The 19,581-nt window shown below is 47.6% G+C and overlaps 1 protein-coding gene across 1 annotated transcript in view; it reads right to left on the reverse strand.

Moving 5' to 3' along the window:
- LOC138664787 (potassium voltage-gated channel subfamily S member 1-like) overlaps positions 1-19,581 on the reverse strand; it is a 51,727-nt gene that overhangs the window by 8,862 nt on the left and 23,284 nt on the right. The gene's annotated exons all lie outside the window — the stretch shown is intronic.

Raw genomic sequence — 19,581 nt, forward strand, 5'->3', positions numbered from 1 at the left:
ACGGGCGCTGTGTGCAGGGAATGCCAGAAGCAAACGGTCAATAAGAGTTGATTGTTTGGTTGCTAATATTAGTTCCAAGTTCTCATGTGGCATTATATTTTGCAATTTGCCTTTATAGCGAGGATCAAGGAGGCAGGCCAACCAGTAATCGTCATCGTTCATCATTTTTGTTATGCGTGTGTCCCTTTTGAGGATACGTAAGGCATAATCCGCCATGTGGCCCAAAGTTCCAGTTCTCAAATCTGTGGTTGTGCTTGGTTGAGGGGCAGTTTCAGGCAAATCCATGTCACTTGTGTCCCTCCAAAAACCAGAACCCGGCCTTGCCGCGCCAACAATTTCCACTGGCCCCGGAAAAGCTTCCTCATTAAAAATATAATCATCCCCATCATCCTCCTCGTCCTCCTCCTCCTGTTCGCCCGCTACCTCGTCCTGTACACTGCCCTGGCCAGACAATGGCTGACTGTCATCAAGGCTTTCCTCTTCCTCAGCTGCAGACGCCTGATCCTTTATGTGCGTCAAACTTTGCATCAGCAGACGCATTAGGGGGATGCTCATGCTTATTATGGCGTTGTCTGCACTAACCAGCCGTGTGCATTCCTCAAAACACTGAAGGACTTGACACATGTCTTGAATCTTCGACCACTGCACACCTGACAACTCCATGTCTGCCATCCTACTGCCTGCCCGTGTATGTGTATCCTCCCACAAGAACATAACAGCCCGCCTCTGTTCACACAGTCTCTGAAGCATGTGCAGTGTTGAGTTCCACCTTGTTGCAACGTCTATGATTAGGTGATGCTGGGGAAGGTTCAAAGAACGCTGATAGGTCTGCATACGGCTGGAGTGTACGGGCGAACGGCGGATATGTGAGCAAAGTCCACACACTTTGGGGAGCAGGTCGGATAACCCCGGATAACTTTTCAGGAAGCACTGCACCACCAGGTTTAAGGTGTGAGCCAGGCAAGGAATGTGTTTCAGTTGGGAAAGGGAGATGGCAGCCATGAAATTCCTTCCGTTATCACTCACTACCTTGCCTGCCTCAAGATCTACAGTGCCCAGCCACGACTGCGTTTCTTTCTGCAAGAACTCGGACAGAACTTCAGCGGTGTGTCTGTTGTCGCCCAAACACTTCATAGCCAATACAGCCTGCTGACGTTTGCCAGTAGCTGCCCCATAATGGGAGACCTGGTGTGCAACAGTGGCAGCTGCGGATGGAGTGGTTGTGCGACTGCGGTCTGTGGACGAGGTCTCGCTTCTGCAGGAGGACGAGGAGGAGGAGGAGGGGGTGCGAACGGCTACAGCCAACTGTTTCCTAGACCGTGGGCTAGGCAGAACTGTCCCAAACTTGCTGTCCCCTGTGGACCCTGCATCCACCACATTTACCCAGTGTGCCGTGATGGACATGTAACGTCCCTGGCCATGCCTACTGGTCCATGCATCTGTTGTCAGGTGCACCTTTGTGCTCACAGATTGCCTGAGTGCATGGACGATGCGCTCTTTAACATGCTGGTGGAGGGCTGGGATGGCTTTTCTGGAAAAAAAGTGTCGACTGGGTAGCTCGTAGCGTGGTACAGCGTAGTCCATCAGGGCTTTGAAAGCTTTGCTTTCAACTAACCGGTAGGGCATCATCTCTAACGAGATTAGTCTAGCTATGTGGGCGTTCAAACCCTGTGTACGCGGATGCGAGGCTAAGTACTTCCTTTTTCTAACCATAGTCTCATGTAGGGTGAGCTGGACTGGAGAGCTGGAGATCGTGGAACTAGCGGGGGTGCCGGTGGACATGGCAGACTGAGAGACGGTGGGAGATGGTATTGTTGCCGCCGGTGCCCTAGATGCAGTGTTTCCTACTACGAAACTGGTGATTCCCTGACCCTGACTGCTTTGGCCTGGCAAAGAAACCTGCACAGATACTGCAGGTGGTACAGAAAATGGTGGCCCTACACTGCCGGAAGGGATGTTGCGTTGATGACTAGCTTCATTGGCCGAGGGTGCTACAACCTTAAGGGACGTTTGGTAGTTAGTCCAAGCTTGCAAATGCATGGTGGTTAAATGTCTATGCATGCAACTTGTATTGAGACTTTTCAGATTCTGCCCTCTGCTTAAGGTAGTTGAACATTTTTGACAGATGACTTTGCGCTGATCAATTGGATGTTGTTTAAAAAAATGCCAGACTGCACTCTTTCTAGCATCGGATACCTTTTCAGGCATTGCAGACTGAGCTTTAACCGGATGGCCACGCTGTCCTCCAACAGGTTTTGACTTTGCCACGCGTTTTGGGCAAGATACGGGCCCGGCAGATGGAACCTGTTGCGATGTTGATGCCTGCTGCGGCCCCTCCTCCTCCGCTTCAGTACTGCTGCCGCCTGCACCCTGTTCCCCCAATGGCTGCCAATCGGGGTCAAGAACTGGGTCATCTATTACCTCTTCTTGTAGCTCGTGTGCAACTTCGTCTGTGTCACCGTGTCGGTCGGTGGTATAGCGTTCGTGATGGGGCAACATAGTCTCATCAGGGTCTGATTCTTGATCAGCACCCTGCGAGGGCAATGTTGTGGTCTGAGTCAAAGGACCAGCATAGTAGTCTGGCTGTGGCTGTGCATCAGTGCACTCCATGTCAGATTCAACTTTGTAATGGGCATGGACTGTTAACTGCTTCACTTTCTAAGCTAGGGACGGTATGTGTAAAGAGCTCCATGGAGTAACCTGTTGTGTCACCTGCTGCATTCTTCTCTGTTGTTGTTTTTGCTGAAGAGGACAAGGAAGCGACTTGTCCCTGACCGTGAACATCCACTAACGACGCGCTGCTTTTACTTTTACCAGTTTCACGAGAGGAGGCAAAAGAGCTAGAGGCTGAGTCAGCAAGATAAGCCAAAACTTGCTCTTGCTGCTCCGGCTTTAAAAGCGGTTTTCCTACTCCCAGAAAAGGGAGCGTTCGAGGCCTTGTGTAGCCAGACGACGAACCTGGCTCCACAGCTCCAGACTTAGGTGCAATATTTTTTTTCCCACGACCACCTGATGCTCCACCACTACCACTACCCTCATTACCAGCTGACAATGAACGCCCCCGGCCACGACCTCTTCCACCAGACTTCCTCATTGTTTTAAAAACGTTACCAAACTAGCGGTATTTGTTGCTGTCACACAACTTACACGGTGAGCTATAACTTCAGTATGATTTAGCTACCCCTTTACAGGTGGGTGAGACCACAACGAAAATCAGGCACAATGTTACACACTCTGTTGTTGGTGGCAACAAATGAGAGAGATGCCACACACGCAGGACTGTCACTGAAGCGCAAATGTAAATATTAATCTCCCACTGATTTGTTTGTATTTTTTTAAAAGGGAGACTTTAGAAAAAAAATAAAAATAAAAAAAAATGATTTTTTCAGGAAGAATTTAGAAACAAAATAAAATGAAATGATTGTTTCAGGGAGAATTTAGAAAACAAATAAAAAAAAAATAGGCTTTCTATGGCCCACTGAGTGAGAGAGGACGCACACAGGAGTCAGGAGTGGCACACAAGCCCAGAGGCCAATATTTATCTCCCACTGATTGATTTAGTGATTTATTCAGGTAGATTTTGGAACCCAAATCAAGCAAAAAAATAAATAGGCTTTCTATGGCCCACAATTGGAGAGAGAGAGAGAGATGGCACACCCAGGAGTCAAGACTGGCACACAAGCAGAAAGGGCAATATTAATCTCCCACTGATTTGATTTTTTTTTTTTTTTCAGGGAGACTTTAGAAAAAAAAAAATACAAAAAAATGAATTTTTCAGGAAGAATTTAGAAACAAAATAAAATAAAATGATTGTTTTAGGGAGAATTTAGAAAACAAATAAAAAAAAAATAGGCTTTGTAGGGCCCACTGAGTGAGAGAGGACGCACACAGGAGTCAGGAGTGGCACACAAGCCCAGAGGCCAATATTTATCTCCCACTGATTGATTTAGTGATTTTTTCAGGTAGATTTTGGAACCCAAATCAAGCAAAAAAATAAATAGGCTTTCTATGGCCCACAATTGGAGAGAGAGAGAGAGATGGCACACCCAGGAGTCAAGACTGGCACACAAGCAGAAAGGGCAATATTAATCTCCCACTGATTTGATTTTTTTTTTTTTTTCAGGGAGACTTTAGAAAAAAAAAATACAAAAAAATGAATTTTTCAGGAAGAATTTAGAAACAAAATAAAATAAAATGATTGTTTCAGGGAGAATTTAGAAAACAAATAAAAAAAAAAATAGGCTTTGTAGGGCCCACTGAGTGAGAGAGGACGCACACAGGAGTCAGGAGTGGCACACAAGCCCAGAGGCCAATATTTATCTCCCACTGATTGATTTAGTGATTTTTTCAGGTAGATTTTGGAACCCAAATCAAGCAAAAAAATTAATAGGCTTTCTATGGCCCACAATTGGAGAGAGAGAGATGGCACACCCAGGAGTCAAGACTGGCACACAAGCAGAAAGGGCAATATTAATCTCCCACTGATTTGATTTTTTTTTTTTTTCAGGGAGACTTTAGAAAAAAAAATACAAAAAAAATGATTTTTTCAGGAATAATTTAGAAACCAAATAAAATAAAATGATTTTTTCAGGGAGAATTTAGAAAACAAATAAAACAAAAAATAGGCTTTCTAGGGCCCACTGAGTGAGCGATGACGCACACAGGAGTCAGGAGTGGCACACAAGCCCAGAGGCCAATATTTATCTCCCACTGATTGATATAGTGATTTTTTCAGGTAGATTTTGGAACCCAAATCAAGCAAAAAAATAAATAGGCTTTCTATGGCCCACAATTGGAGAGAGAGAGATGGCACAGCCAGGAGTCAAGACTGGCACACAAGCAGAAAGGGCAATATTAATCTCCCACTGATTTGATTTTTTTTTTTTTTTCAGGGAGACTTTAGAAAAAAAAAATACAAAAAAATGAATTTTTCAGGAAGAATTTAGAAACAAAATAAAATAAAATGATTGTTTCAGGGAGAATTTAGAAAACAAATAAAAAAAAATAGGCTTTGTAGGGCCCACTGAGTGAGAGAGGACGCACACAGGAGTCAGGAGTGGCACACAAGCCCAGAGGCCAATATTTATCTCCCACTGATTGATTTAGTGATTTTTTCAGGTAGATTTTGGAACCCAAATCAAGCAAAAAAATTAATAGGCTTTCTATGGCCCACAATTGGAGAGAGAGAGATGGCACACCCAGGAGTCAAGACTGGCACACAAGCAGAAAGGGCAATATTAATCTCCCACTGATTTGATTTTTTTTTTTTTTCAGGGAGACTTTAGAAAAAAAAATACAAAAAAATGAATTTTTCAGGAAGAATTTAGAAACAAAATAAAATAAAATGATTGTTTCAGGGAGAATTTAGAAAACAAATAAAAAAAAAATAGGCTTTGTAGGGCCCACTGAGTGAGAGAGGACGCACACAGGAGTCAGGAGTGTCACACAAGCCCAGAGGCCAATATTTATCTCCCACTGACTGATTTAGTGATTTTTTCAGGTAGATTTTGGAACCCAAATCAAGCAAAAAAATTAATAGGCTTTCTATGGCCCACAATTGGAGAGAGAGAGATGGCACACCCAGGAGTCAAGACTGGCACACAAGCAGAAAGGGCAATATTAATCTCCCACTGATTTGATTTTTTTTTTTTTTTCAGGGAGACTTTAGAAAAAAAAAATACAAAAAAATGAATTTTTCAGGAAGAATTTAGAAACAAAATAAAATAAAATGATTTTTTCAGGGAGAATTTAGAAAACAAAAAAAAAATAGGCTTTGTAGGGCCCACTGAGTGAGAGAGGACGCACACAGGAGTCAGGAGTGGCACACAAGCCCAGAGGCCAATATTTATCTCCCACTGATTGATTTAGTGATTTTTTCAGGTAGATTTTGGAACCCAAATCAAGCAAAAAAATTAATAGGCTTTCTATGGCCCACAATTGGAGAGAGAGAGATGGCACACCCAGGAGTCAAGACGTCTTTGAGACGTTAGTGGGAGGTTCTGATTATTGAGAATGTTAACCTCAGGTCATTAGCAAAACGGAGGGCGTGGATGGGGCGGTAGACTGAGACGAGGGAGGAGATGTAGGGTGGCGCTGAGCCGTGGAGTGCTTTGTGGGTGAGGGTAATAAGTTTATACTGGATTCTGGAGTGGATGGGTAACCAGTGTAATGAAAATAGAAGAAAGAAAGGGGCGCACCATTATCATATATACATAATCATAAAGGGGTGCAATACCTAGTCTATATGTAACAACATGTCAAAACTAGAAAAGATAGACTCAGATGGTATGCACTACCACCAATGATAACAATATGTCAATGTATCAAAACACCTTTATTAACACCTCAAAAAACATATTAAAAACATTTTAAACATGATATCCAAATCAGTGCATACACCATACCACAAAGGAAGTAAAAATCCCCTAATATGTCAACAATATCATATAGATACACATGACCCTATATGTTCCAGGTGAGTCCACCTACAAGGTGTACCTATTGGAAATAGCCACCATGACCCAAATATACCCCCACTGTACAGATGTGCCTAAAAACTCAGGCACCCAGGATCGATATCCACACTGCCCATATATGCCCTGAGTCCCCAGACTAAAGAAGATAATATTCTGGGAAGTCAAGCAGATACAACCTGTCAATGGTCAGATGGAACTGGCAGGGTGCAGCAGGGGTGGGTAACACAGGGCTTCCAGCAGGGGTTAAATCCCCATAAGGCAAAAAGGGGGGGGACCGGCAAAATAGCCCAAGGAGTTAAGAGGTGGTATGGTGAGAGCAAGCCCCACGCGTATCGCTGCCGCAGCAGCTTCGTCAGGGGAAGTGAGGGGAAGTTGTTATCATTGGTGGTAGTGCATACCATCTGAGTCTATCTTTTCTAGTTTTGACGGGTAACCAGTGTAATGACTGGCACAAGGTAGAAGTATCGGTGTAACGGTTGGTGAGGAATATGATCCTGGCTGCAGCATTCAAGACAGATTGGAGAAGGGAAAGTTTGGTAAGAGGGAGACCGACTAGTAGAGAATTACAATAGTCGAGACAAGAATGGATAAGAGAAACCCAGTGGCGTAGGAAGAGGGGTGCGGGGGGGGGGGGGGGGGGTGGGCCGCCCCGGGCGGCACAATGTGGGGGCGGCTATCAGCGCGGCTGCGCGCACTCATTCTCTGCTCCTTCCTCTCTGCATAGTGAGGACTGGAGCAGAGCGCTGGCAGTGCGCGCGGCCGTGCAGAGTTGCTGGCTGCAGTGTAGCAGGGGCACACAGTCACACACGCTGTGACTCACCCCCGCACCTGCAGTCAGCAGCAGAAGCTCCGATCCCTCCCCTCCAGCAGCGTCACAGCTCTCACACTGTGAAGAGCCATGGAGGGGCGGGGCTAAATGTTGGGGGCGGAGCCAAGGACAAGCAGGAAGAAGAGGCAGAAGGAAATATGAAAATCAGAGTGGGAGACAGAAAAGATGTAAGATGAGAGACAGAAAACACAACAGAGAGGCAAGACACAGGTGAGAAGTTTATATATATATATATATTACATAATTGTCTAAGGGTCACACTTCCGTCTTTCTGTCTGTCCTTCTGTCTTTCTTTCTTTCACGGATATTCATTGGTCGCAGCCTCTGTCTGTCGTCGCTGATTGGTCTCGGCAGCTGCCTGTCATGGCTGCCGCGACCAATCAGCGACGGGCACAGTCCGATTAGTCCCTCCGCTGCACTCACTGCCCGACGCCCGCTCCATAATCCCCTCCAGTCACCGCTCACACAGGGTTAATAGCAGCAGTAAGTAACGGGTCGCGGTGTAACGCGCTCCGTTACCGCTGCTATTAACCCTGTGTGTCTCCAACTATTTACTATTGATGCTGCCTATGCAGCATCAATAGTAAAAATATGTCATGTTAAAAATAATAAAAAAACAAAAAACCTGCTATACTCACCCTCCATCGCCTTTCCCGCTCCTCCCCACGCTCCAGTGCCCGCTCCATGCAAGCTGTTGTGAATTCTGTGGCAGAGTTCACTCCTGTGGTCACAAGTGGTACTTCGGCTGATTCTCTCTGGGATCTTCCGTTTGTGGAGGAAAGTGGTACTGCAGCTTCTGAGTTTCCTCCCTCAGGTGATCTGGTGAGCTCGTTAGCTTCTTCTCTACTTAACTCCACCTGATGCTTTGATCTATGCTTCCTGTCAATGTTTCAGTGTGGGACTTGTTTTTTCCCTGGATCATTCCTGTGGCCTGCTGCTCTGCAAAGCTAAGTTTTGCTTATGTTATTTTGTTGCTATTTTTCTGTCCAGCTTGCTTTATTGGTTTTTCTCGCCTGCTGGAAGCTCTGAGACGCAGAGGGACCACCTCCGTACCGTTAGTCGGTGCGGAGGGTCTTTTTGTCCCCTCTGCGTGGTTTTTTATAGGTTTTTGTGCTGACCGCAAAGTTATCTTCCCTATCCTCGTTCTGTTCAGCTAGTCGGGCCTCACTTTGCTAAATCTGTTTCATCTCTATGTTTGTGTTTTCATCTTACTCACAGTCATTATATGTGGGGGGCTGCCTTTTCCTTTGGGGAATTTCTCTGAGGCAAGGTAGGCTTATTTTTCTATCTTCAGGATTAGCTAGTTTCTCAGGCTGTGACGAGGCGCCTAGGTTCTGGTCAGGAGCGCTCCACGGCTACCTTTAGTGTGGTTTGATAGGCTTAGGGATTGCGGTCTGCAGAGTTCCCACGTCTCAGAGCTCGTTCTATTATTTTGGGTTATTGTCAGTTCACTGTATGTGCTCTGACCTCCATGTCCATTGTGATTCTGAATTGCCTTTCATAACAGTACAGGAAGCCAAAAGTGCTAATGATTCTCAATAGAGGGAAAAAAGAAGTTCTGATACCATTTTTTTTTCTTTGCACTGTGTTTTGTCTTTTTTTTCCCCTAGACATTTGGGTGGTTCAGGACACAGGTGTAGCAATGGACATTAAAGATCTGTCTTCATGTGTGGATCAGCTCACGGCAAGAGTTCAAAATATTCAAGATTTTGTGGTCCAGAATTCTTTGCTTGAACCGAGAATTCCTATTCCAGATTTGTTTTTTGGAGATAGAACTAAATTTCTGAGTTTCAAAAATAATTGTAAACTATTTCTGGCTTTGAAACCTCGCTCTTCTGGTGACCCAATTCAACAGGTTAGAATCGTCATTTCTTTTTTGCGCGGCGACCCTCAGGACTGGGCGTTTTCTCTTGCATCAGGAGATCCTGCATTGAGTAATATCGATGCGTTCTTCCTGGCGCTTGGGTTGCTGTACGATGAGCCTAATTCAGTGGATCAGGCAGAAAAAAATTTGCTGGCTCTTTGTCAGGCTCAGGATGAGATAGAGGTCTATTGTCAGAAATTTAGAAAGTGGTCAGTGCTCACTCAATGGAATGAATCTGCGCTGGCAGCAATATTCAGAGATAGAGGTATATTGTCAGAAATTTAGAAAGTGGTCAGTGCTCACTCAATGGAATGAATCTGCGCTGGCAGCAATATTCAGAAAGGGTCTTTCTGAAGCCCTTAAGGATGTCATGGTGGGATTTCCTATGCCTGCTGGTTTGAATGAGTCTATGTCTTTGGCCATTCAGATCGGTCGACGCTTGCGTGAGCGTAAACCTGTGCACCATTTGGCGGTATTACCTGAGCTTAAACCTGAGCCTATGCAGTGTGATAGGACCTTGACCAGAGTTGAACGGCAAGAACATAGACGTCTAAATGGTCTGTGTTTCTACTGTGGTGATTCCACTCATGCTATCTCTGATTGTCCTAAGCGCACTAAGCGGTTCGCTAGGTCTGCCACCATTGGTACTGTACAGTCAAAATTTCTTCTGTCCGTTACCTTGATCTGCTCTTTGTCATCATATTCTGTCATGGCATTTGTGGATTCAGGCGCTGCCCTGAATTTGATGGACTTGGAATATGCTAAGCGTTGTGGGTTTTTCTTGGAGCCCTTGCAGTGTCCTATTCCATTGAGAGGAATTGATGCTACGCCTTTGGCCAAGAATAAGCCTCAATACTGGACCCAGCTGACCATGTGCATAGCTCCTGCACATCAGGAGGTTATTCGCTTTCTGGTTTTGCATAATCTGCATGATGTGGTCGTGTTGGGGTTGCCATGGCTACAAGCCCATAATCCAGTATTAGATTGGAAATCCATGTCGGTGTCTAGCTGGGGTTGTCAGGGGGTACATGGTGATGTTACATTTCTGTCAATTTCGTCATCCACTCTTTCTGAGGTCCCAGAGTTCTTGTCTGATTACCGGGATGTATTTGATGAGCCCAAGTCCAATACCCTACCTCCGCATAGGGATTGTGATTGTGCTATCAATTTGATTCCTGGTAGTAAATTCCCAAAAGGTCGATTGTTTAATTTGTCCGTGCCTGAGCACACCGCTATGCGCAGTTATGTGAAGGAATCCCTGGAGAAGGGGCATATTCGCCCGTCATCGTCGCCATTAGGAGCAGGGTTCTTTTTTGTAGCCAAGAAGGATGGTTCGCTGAGACCTTGTATAGATTACCGCCTTCTTAATAAGATCACGGTTAAATTTCAGTACCCCTTGCCATTGTTATCTGATCTGTTTGCTCGGATTAAGGGGGCTAGTTGGTTCACAAAGATAGATCTTCGTGGTGCGTATAATCTGGTGCGAATTAAGCAAGGTGATGAATGGAAAACTGCATTTAATACGCCCGAGGGTCATTTTGAGTATCTTGTGATGCCGTTCGGACTTGCCAATGCTCCATCAGTGTTTCAGTCCTTTATGCATGACATCTTCCGAGAGTACCTGGATAAATTCCTGATTGTGTACTTGGATGACATTTTGATCTTCTCGGATGATTGGGAGTCTCATGTGAAGCAGGTCAGAACGGTTTTTCAGGTCCTGCGTGCTAATTCTTTGTTTGTGAAGGGATCAAAGTGTCTCTTTGGTGTGCAGAAGGTTTCATTTTTGGGGTTCATCTTTTCCCCTTCTACTATCGAGATGGATCCTGTTAAGGTCCAAGCCATCCATGATTGGACTCAGCCGACATCTCTGAAAAGTCTGCAAAAGTTCCTGGGCTTTGCTAATTTTTATCGTCGCTTCATCTGCAATTTTTCTAGTATTGCTAAACCATTGACCGATTTGACCAAGAAGGGTGCTGATGTGGTCAATTGGTCTTCTGCTGCTGTGGAATCTTTTCAAGAGTTGAAGCATCGTTTTTCTTCTGCCCCTGTGTTGTGTCAACCAGATGTTTCTCTTCCGTTCCAGGTCGAGGTTGATGCTTCTGAGATTGGAGCAGGGGCTGTTTTGTCGCAGAGAGGTTCTGGTTGCTCAGTGATGAAACCATGCACTTTCTTTTCCAGGAAGTTTTCGCCTGCTGAGCGTAATTATGATGTGGGCAACCGAGAGTTGCTGGCCATGAAGTGGGCATTCGAGGAGTGGCGTCATTGGCTTGAAGGAGCTAAGCATCGCGTGGTGGTATTGACTGATCATAAGAACTTGACTTATCTCGAGTCTGCCAAGCGCTTGAATCCTAGACAAGCTCGTTGGTCGTTGTTTTTTGCCCGTTTTGACTTTGTGATTTCGTACCTTCCGGGCTCTAAAAATGTGAAGGCGGATGCTCTGTCTAGGAGTTTTGTACCCGACTCTCCGGGTTTATCTGAGCCGGCGGGTATCCTCAAGGAAGGAGTAATTGTGTCTGCCATCTCCCCTGATTTGCGGCGGGTGCTGCAAAAATTTCAGGCTAATAAACCTGATCGTTGCCCAGCGGAGAAACTGTTTGTCCCTGATAGGTGGACGAATAGAGTTATCTCTGAACTTCATTGTTCGGTGTTGGCTGGTCATCCTGGAATCTTTGGTACCAGAGAGTTAGTGGCTAGATCCTTTTGGTGGCCCTCTCTGTCGCGGGATGTGCGTGCTTTTGTGCAGTCCTGTGGGATTTGTGCTCGGGCTAAGCCCTGCTGTTCTCGTGCCAGTGGGTTGCTTTTGCCCTTGCCGGTCCCGAAGAGGCCTTGGACACATATCTCTATGGATTTTATTTCTGACCTTCCCGTTTCTCAAAAGATGTCAGTCATTTGGGTGGTCTGTGATCGCTTTTCTAAGATGGTCCATCTGGTACCCTTGTCTAAATTGCCTTCCTCCTCTGATTTGGTGCCTTTGTTCTTCCAGCATGTGGTTCGTTTGCATGGCATTCCAGAGAATATTGTTTCTGACAGAGGTTCCCAGTTTGTTTCGAGGTTTTGGCGAGCCTTTTGTGGTAGGATGGGCATTGACTTGTCTTTTTCCTCGGCTTTCCATCCTCAAACTAATGGCCAGACCGAGCGAACCAATCAGACCTTGGAAACATATCTGAGGTGCTTTGTTTCTGCTGAACAGGATGACTGGGTGTCCTTTTTGCCTTTGGCTGAGTTCGCCCTTAATAATCGGGCCAGCTCGGCTACCTTGGTTTCACCGTTTTTCTGCAATTCTGGGTTACATACTCGTTTCTCTTCTGGACAGGTTGAGTCTTCGGACTGTCCTGGTGTGGATACTGTGGTGGACAGGTTGCAGCAGATTTGGACTCAGGTAGTGGACAATTTGACCTTGTCCCAGGAGAAGGCTCAACTTTTCGCTAATCGCAGACGCCGTGTGGGTCCCCGACTTCGTGTTGGGGATCTGGTTTGGTTATCTTCTCGTCATATTCCTATGAAGGTTTCCTCTCCTAAGTTTAAACCTCGTTTTATTGGTCCGTATAGGATTTCTGAGGTTCTTAATCCTGTGTCTTTTCGTCTGACCCTTCCAGATTCTTTTTCCATACATAACGTATTCCATAGGTCATTGTTGCGGAGATACTTGGCACCTATGGTTCCATCTGTTGAGCCTCCTGCCCCGGTTTTGGTGGAGGGGGAATTGGAGTATATTGTGGAGAAGATTTTGGATTCTCGTGTTTCAAGACGGAAACTCCAGTATCTGGTTAAATGGAAGGGTTATGCTCAGGAGGATAATTCCTGGGTTTTGCCTCTGATGTCCATGCTCCCGATCTTGTTCGTGCCTTTCATGTGGCTCATCCTGGTCGGCCTGGGGGCTCTGGTGAGGGTTCGGTGACCCCTCCTCAAGGGGGGGGTACTGTTGTGAATTCTGTGGCAGAGTTCACTCCTGTGGTCACAAGTGGTACTTCGGCTGATTCTCTCTGGGATCTTCCGTTTGTGGAGGAAAGTGGTACTGCAGCTTCTGAGTTTCCTCCCTCAGGTGATCTGGTGAGCTCGTTAGCTTCTTCTCTACTTAACTCCACCTGATGCTTTGATCTATGCTTCCTGTCAATGTTTCAGTGTGGGACTTGTTTTTTCCCTGGATCATTCCTGTGGCCTGCTGCTCTGCAAAGCTAAGTTTTGCTTATGTTATTTTGTTGCTATTTTTCTGTCCAGCTTGCTTTATTGGTTTTTCTCGCCTGCTGGAAGCTCTGAGACGCAGAGGGACCACCTCCGTACCGTTAGTCGGTGCGGAGGGTCTTTTTGTCCCCTCTGCGTGGTTTTTTATAGGTTTTTGTGCTGACCGCAAAGTTATCTTCCCTATCCTCGTTCTGTTCAGCTAGTCGGGCCTCACTTTGCTAAATCTGTTTCATCTCTATGTTTGTGTTTTCATCTTACTCACAGTCATTATATGTGGGGGGCTGCCTTTTCCTTTGGGGAATTTCTCTGAGGCAAGGTAGGCTTATTTTTCTATCTTCAGGATTAGCTAGTTTCTCAGGCTGTGACGAGGCGCCTAGGTTCTGGTCAGGAGCGCTCCACGGCTACCTTTAGTGTGGTTTGATAGGCTTAGGGATTGCGGTCTGCAGAGTTCCCACGTCTCAGAGCTCGTTCTATTATTTTGGGTTATTGTCAGTTCACTGTATGTGCTCTGACCTCCATGTCCATTGTGATTCTGAATTGCCTTTCATAACAGCAAGCGGCAGCTTCCGGTGCCAAGGATGGTATGTGAGAAGGAGCTGCCATGACGTCACGGTCATGTGACCGCAATGTCATCACAGGTCCTGCGCTCATACCAACCCTGGGACCGGAAGCTGCCTCGTGTGGTACAGGGCCAGAACTTCATCGGAGGGTGAGTATATGTTTATTTTTTATTTTAAGTCTGTATACTACGTGATTCTGTGCTGTATACTCCGTCACTGGGCAATATACTACGTGGCTGGGCAATATACTACGTCGCTGGGCAATATACTACGTGACTCTGTGCTGTATACTACGTCACTGGGCAATATAACACGTGGCTGGGCAATATACTACGTGGCTGGGCAATATACTACGTGGCTGGGCAATATACTACGTGGCTGGGCAATATGCTACGTGGGCTGTGCAATATACTACATGGCTGTGTTATATACTACGTGGCTGTGTTATATGCTATGTGGGCTGTGCAATATACTACGTGGCTGTGTTATATACTATGTGGCTGTGCTATACGCTATGTGGGCTGTGTTATATACTGCGTGGGCTGTGTTATACACTACGTGGCTGTGCTATATGCTACTTGGGCTGTGTTATGTGCTACGTGGGCTGTATTATATGCTATGTGGCTATGCTATATTTCTCTTATGTATCTGCATCATGAATCGTGCTATGTGTTAAAGGGGGCGCCCACTGAGACTCTTTCGCCCGGGGCCCTCTAAAACCGCGGCCGGCGCTGCAGCTGTTTAACGCTATTGACGTGTGGGCCCGCGCCCGCATGTCAATAGTTAACAACAGCCACCAGCCATTTGGAGGCTGGCAGCTGAAGTCGGCCGCAGCGCACACGTCGCCGGCTTCTGACGTCATTGTCAGTCGCCGGCGAGTGTGCGCTGCTGGAGGGAGCTCGCCGCATGGAGCGCTGGTCAGGTGAGGAGACTCTGTTTGTTTGGTTTTTTTTTTGATAAGCTAATGGTGGACACACTGTGGCAATGCTGGAGACACTGGGGCAATGCTGGAGACACTGGGGCAGATTGCTGGACACACTGGGGGCAATGCTGGAGGACACACTGGGGCAATGCTGGACACACTGGGGCAGATTGCTGGACACACTGTCTGGGGGCAATGCTGGAGACACTGGGGCAGATTGCTGGAGACACTGGGGCAATGCTGGAGACACTGGGGCAGATTGCTGGACACACTGGGGGCAATGCTGGAGGACACACTGGGGCAGATGATTGCTGGAGACACTGGGGCAATGCTGACGTCATTGTCAGTCGCCGGCGAGTGCACGCTTCAGCTGCGTGGAGAGAGCAGGAGCGCGGTCAGGTAAGCAGAACTTGTTTTTTTTTTTTTGCAGTCCCGATCATGCGTGTTGTCCTATTTTTGGTAACCTTTGTGTGTATTGAGCCGAGGGGGGGGGGGGGGCGCCAAACTTGGGAGCAGCCCCGGGCGGCAAAAGCTCTAGCTACGCCCCTGGAGAAACCGTAAGAGTTTTTGCAGAGTCGAATGTAAGAAAAGGTCGAATTCTAGAAATGTTTTTGAGGTGCAGATGACAAGAGCGAGCCAGTGATCGGATGTGGTGGGTGAATGAAAGCTCTGAATCAAGTATGACCCCAAGACAGCGGACCTGTTACTGGGGAGTAAGGGTAGAACTGTACACAGAAATGGAAATGTTGGGCATAGGTGTTACGGTTGGCAGAACGCACCGAATATATTTATTAGCTGAGATAGGTGCGTTCGCAACCTGGGATCCACCGTGCAGGAAAGAACCTGCTGCTAAGCAAGGCGGCGAACCAAACTAGTACAAACGAACTCTGTTACTTCACAGAGCCCATAGTAAAGAGAACGCTGTGCCCTGTTTAGCTCACAGGGGACACAGCTACTGTGTAGAGCCGACAGTGGTCATGCAGTCCAACCAACACGCAGCTTCTTTCCGGTGGAGCCGGAATTCTAATGGCTTATTTCAGCCAGGTCCCTGACTACAAAACTCCTCGCCGGAGGTGCCAGCATTCTAGGGCCTTATTTCAGCCGGGTCCCTGACCACACACACGACCACACTGGCGCTGAGCTCGTACATATTTGATACTAGTGCATGGCCGTGTGGTCATGAGAACCTTTTATAGCTGTAGCACCTACAGGACCTTCCAAGAAGGACCAATGGAAGGCTGCCACAGAACTTGATCAGGTACAGGGCCTTCCTGGAGGACCAATGGAAGCTGCAGTACCTGAGCATGTGACCCTTGATCTCCACTGAGAGATCTTACCCTGGGCATGCTCAGTGTGTGCAAAGCAGGACTTAGTCCCAGAAAAGCCTGCTCACCGTAGACCAGTGCAGGGTACAATAGTAGAGCCTGGAGAGGCAGCAGTAACCCTTTGCACAGTATCAGATTCAGAGAGACGCTGGGACCGATGTCTCCACTGAGCAGGCTCGACTGCGGCCGATGCAGAATGGGAGACCGCAGCAGACATGGTTCGAGATTCCCCCTGTGCAGTGGCCGGAACTCGACTCCTAACATTACCCCCCATTCTAGGGCCCCCTCCTCCTTGAGCCTCGCTACGCTCAAAAGCTGCAATGAGCAGCGGAGCCCAAATGTGCTCCACAAGTTCCCAGGTTCTATCTTCTGGACCATGACCCTTCCAGTCCACCAGATAAAATTTCTTTCCACGTACCACCTTGCACCCCACGATAGCATTCACCTCAAACTCATCTGTGGATGAACCCGATGTCCCGGCAGATGACTCAGAAAACTGGGACAAATGAACGGGCTTTAAGAGGGAAACGTGAAAAGTGTCGGTGATTCCAAGGCGTGGAGGAATAGCCAAACGGTAGACCACAGGGTTGACCTGTTCCAGAACCTTGAACGGGCCAATGTAGCGAGGCGCAAACTTAGTGGACTCAACTCGCAGCCTGATGTTACGGGCGGAGAGCCACACTAAGTCACTAGGAGCAAAGGTCGGAGCGGGGCGCCGGTGTGTATCAGCAGAAACCCTCATTCTCTCCTTGGAGGCCCAGATGGCATCCTGTGTGCGGTCCCAAATGTCACGTGCCTCTACCGCCCAGTCTGCCACCCTCGAATCGGTGGATGACACGGGCATGGGCACAGGGACACGCGGATGCTGGCCGTAATTAAGGAGAAAAGGAGTCTGCCCAGTGGAATCGGCTACGACATTGTTCAAGGCAAATTCTGCCCAAGGCAGCAAAGATGCCCAGTCATCCTGCCTAGCAGAGACGAAATGCCGCAAGTATGTCACCAGAGTCTGGTTGGTCCTCTCTACCAACCCATTCATCTCAGGATGGTATGCAGAGGAGAGATTCAACTCTATGCTGAGTAAACGGCAGAGCTCTCTCCAAAACCGAGATGCGAACTGGGGACCCCGGTCACTGATAATTTTATCAGGCATTCCATGTAAACGGAAAATATGCTTTATGAACAACGCCACCAAGGCCCATGCAGAAGGTGACCATGGAAGCGGCACCAAGTGCACCATTTTAGAGAAATGATCGGTGACAACCCAGATAACGGTGCAGCTACGAGACTTGGGTAAGCCCACCACGAAGTCCATCCCGACCATTTCCCAGGGCCTGTCTGCCACCGGTAGGGGGTAAAGCAACCCAGCAGGCCATTGCCGAGGAGACCGATTCTGGGCGCAGGAAACGCACACCCGAATATATTCCCCAACATCACGGGCCATGTGCGGCCACCAGTGCATTCTCGCCAAAAGTTCAGAAGTCCTTTTGGTCCCAAAATGCCCATCCACTCTGGACGAGTGAGCCCAAGCGAGAACCTGCAGTCGCAAATTCGCTGGCACCAAAGTATTGCCCGGGGGAACAGACTCTAGGGAAACCGGAGCTACAGTTCTCAGGCTCTCAGAAGGGACAATAAGCCATGGCTCCTCCGACTCAGATGACACTACGGAGTGGGAGAGAGCATCGGCGCGAATGTTCTTCTCCCCGGAAAGAAAATGAAGAGTAAAATGAAACCGGGAGAAGAACAGGGACCATCTAGCCTGGCGAGAATTCAGTCGCTGGGCCATCTGTAGAGATACCAAGTTCTTGTGGTCAGTGAAAACCTGGAAGGGAAAGCAAGCTCCCTCCAAGAGGTGTCTCCACTCTGAGAAAGCCAACTTCATGGCTAGCAACTCCCTGTCCCCGATGGAATAATTCCTCTCCGCCGGTGTGAAGGTCTTGGAGAAGAAGAAGCAAGGATGCTTCCGACCTTGAGCATCCTTTTGGAAAAGGACTGCTCCAGCACCAACGGATGAGGCATCCACCTCCATGATAAATGGCTTATCTACATCGGGGCGATGTAGAATGGGAGCACTAGCGAAGTGTGACTTAACCGAGAGGAAGGCCTTGGAGACATCCTCCGACCACAACTTGGGATTTGCTCCTTTCTTGGTGAGGGCAACCAAGGGAGCTACCAAAGTTGAGAAGTGTGGGATGAACTAACGATAGTAATTAATGAACCCCATAAAGCGCTGCACCGCTTTAAGTGAATGGGGTTCCTGCCAGTTCATCACAGCCTGTAGCTTGGCAGGATCCATAGCCAAACCCTGGGCAGAGATGATATAACCAAGGAAAGGCAAGGACTCCTGCTCAAACACACACTTCTCCAACTTGGCGTAGAGGGAGTTTGCCCGTAAGAGGTCGAAGACTTTGCGAACATCTCTCTGATGGGAGTCAATATCTGGAGAGTAGATGAGAATATCATCCAGATAGACTACGACCAAGGTGGTAAGCATATCCCGGAAAATGTCGTTCACAAAGTCTTGGAAAACGGCTGGGGCATTACAGAGCCCGAAGGGCATCACCAGATATTCTTAGTGCCCATCCCTGGTGTTAAAAGCTGTCTTCCATTCGTCCTCCTCATGGATGCAAATCAGGTTGTAAGCACCCCGCTGATCTAATTTTGTAAATACCCTTGCTCCCCGTAGCCTATCAAAAAGCTCAGATATCAGGGGTAGTGGGTACTTGTTCTTAACGGTGATGGCGTTAAGACCCCTGTAGTCTATGCATGGACGTAAGTCTCCACTCTTCTTCTGCACGAAGAAGAACCCAGCCCCTGCTGGTGACACTGACTTCCTAATGAATCCTCTTGCCAGATTCTCTTGGATGTACTTAGACATTGCCTCCGTCTCCGGGAGAGATAACGGATAGACTCGACCCCGGGGAGGCTCAGCACCAGGCAAAAGGTCAGTAGGACAGTCATAGGGGCGGTGAGGCGGAAGGGTCTCCGCAGCCCTTTTGGAGAACACGTCCGCATAGGGCCAATAGTGCTTGGGGAGAGAGGAAAGATGTGCAGATACCTCTGTTGTAGCAACCAGAACGCACTTCCTCTGACATCTACCCTCACAGGATTTACTCCATCCCAAAATTTTCCCTGAGGACCACTCTATATGAGGAGAATGATAGCGTAGCCATGGTATCCCCAACAGGACCTCATCAATTCCCTCAGGAATGACTAATAGAGAGATAATCTCCTGATGTGATGGAGACACAGAAAGAGTGAAAGGAATGGTTTGGTGGGTAATCTGTGAGGGAAGTGTCGACCCTTTTACCATTCGAACGGTTACTGGTTTGGCGAGCATCACCAGGGGTATTGCGTGACGCTGGGCGAAAGCGGATGACATAAAATTACCCTCCGCCCCAGAGTCCACGCATAGCTCTACCATAA

The sequence above is a fragment of the Ranitomeya imitator genome, chromosome 2 (genome assembly GCF_032444005.1).
Source record: "Ranitomeya imitator isolate aRanImi1 chromosome 2, aRanImi1.pri, whole genome shotgun sequence".
NCBI lineage: Eukaryota > Metazoa > Chordata > Amphibia > Anura > Dendrobatidae > Ranitomeya > Ranitomeya imitator.